Below are 1272 nucleotides of genomic sequence, written 5' to 3'. Positions count from 1 at the left end.
TAGGGGACTGGAATACAAAAGTAGGAAGTCAAGAAACACCTGGGGTAACAGGCAAATTTGGCCTTGGAATATGGAATGAAGCAGGGCAAAGGCTAATAGAGTTTTGCCAAGAGAATGCACTGGTCATAGCAAACACCCTCTTCCAACAACACAAGAGAAGACTACACATGGACATCACTAGATGGTCATGAAGGATAGTGATACAAAATAAAAGAGGTAGTCATTAGGCAATAAACACCAAATCCCTAATGACAGACTGTTTGATCAAGGAAGATCTGTATGAAAAGAAAAGATTTGAATAGAATCCTAAAGGATAAGAAGGGATCAACTAAGATAAGTAAAGCCAAGGAGATAAATTTAATCAATGCCACTTAGACAGCCTTTCACCAAGCACAGGGACTGTTAAAATGAGAAATATTCACCTTGCTTCAGGATATGCAAAACCCTCACTTCTATGTGAAGCACTCAAAGAGCTCTATTTCCAAATTTGACTTCCCCCCTGAGTTTTGCTACACACCAGAGAGCCCTAAATGGAAAGTTTCAAGGTCTATCAAATCAAATCCATCATCCACTCCTCAAAGCTGTTCCCTTAGAACTCACAGGTGAACACAGGGATAGATTGATCTAGTGTTGTCTCCTTGAAATTCTCTATTAACTAAGTTATGTAAAAAAGCAAAAATTGACAACAGATCTATGTATTAAAAACTTGCATAGATCATATATAATCAGTATGGATAAACCTTTTATCAGTGGTGTGAATGCCAATAGATTTAGAAAAACACATAATTCGACACATAGCATATGTTCCAGTCTAACACAGAATAGGATATACTCTCAAGGACACCAGGAAAAGATTTTGCCTTTTTCTCCCCATTGTGTCTAATTGTGGAATATAGAATGTGTATTTGATCAGAAAACCGGATGCTGTTAGATGGTGAAAGAGTTCCCTTAACCTCTGTCCTCAGAAAATAAAAAAAATAAAAAAAAGTGCATTTGACTCTATTTCAGTCAAAAAACCTAATAGTGAGGGGAAGAAAGTATCCTCCCTCATGCAAGGAGCTCCGGGAAAATCGCATATTTGTTGGGTATCAGTAATTTAATAAAAGTCTGCATGAGAGCTTTGGGCTTGTGTTTCTGTCCCGGCTACACTGGTCTCTGACTGTTTCTCAAACAGACCGACTCTATTGCACCTCAGTGCCTTTACACTGGCCTTGCACATGTGCCTAGAATGTCCTACGCCCACTTGCTTGCAGAAAACCTACCTTTCTTCAT

The sequence above is a fragment of the Bison bison genome, unplaced genomic scaffold (genome assembly GCF_000754665.1).
Source record: "Bison bison bison isolate TAMUID 2011002044 unplaced genomic scaffold, Bison_UMD1.0 scf7180017864464, whole genome shotgun sequence".
Lineage (NCBI taxonomy): Eukaryota > Metazoa > Chordata > Mammalia > Artiodactyla > Bovidae > Bison > Bison bison.
The sequence above is the reverse complement of the archived record's forward strand: the minus strand, read 5'-3'. Positions refer to the sequence as shown.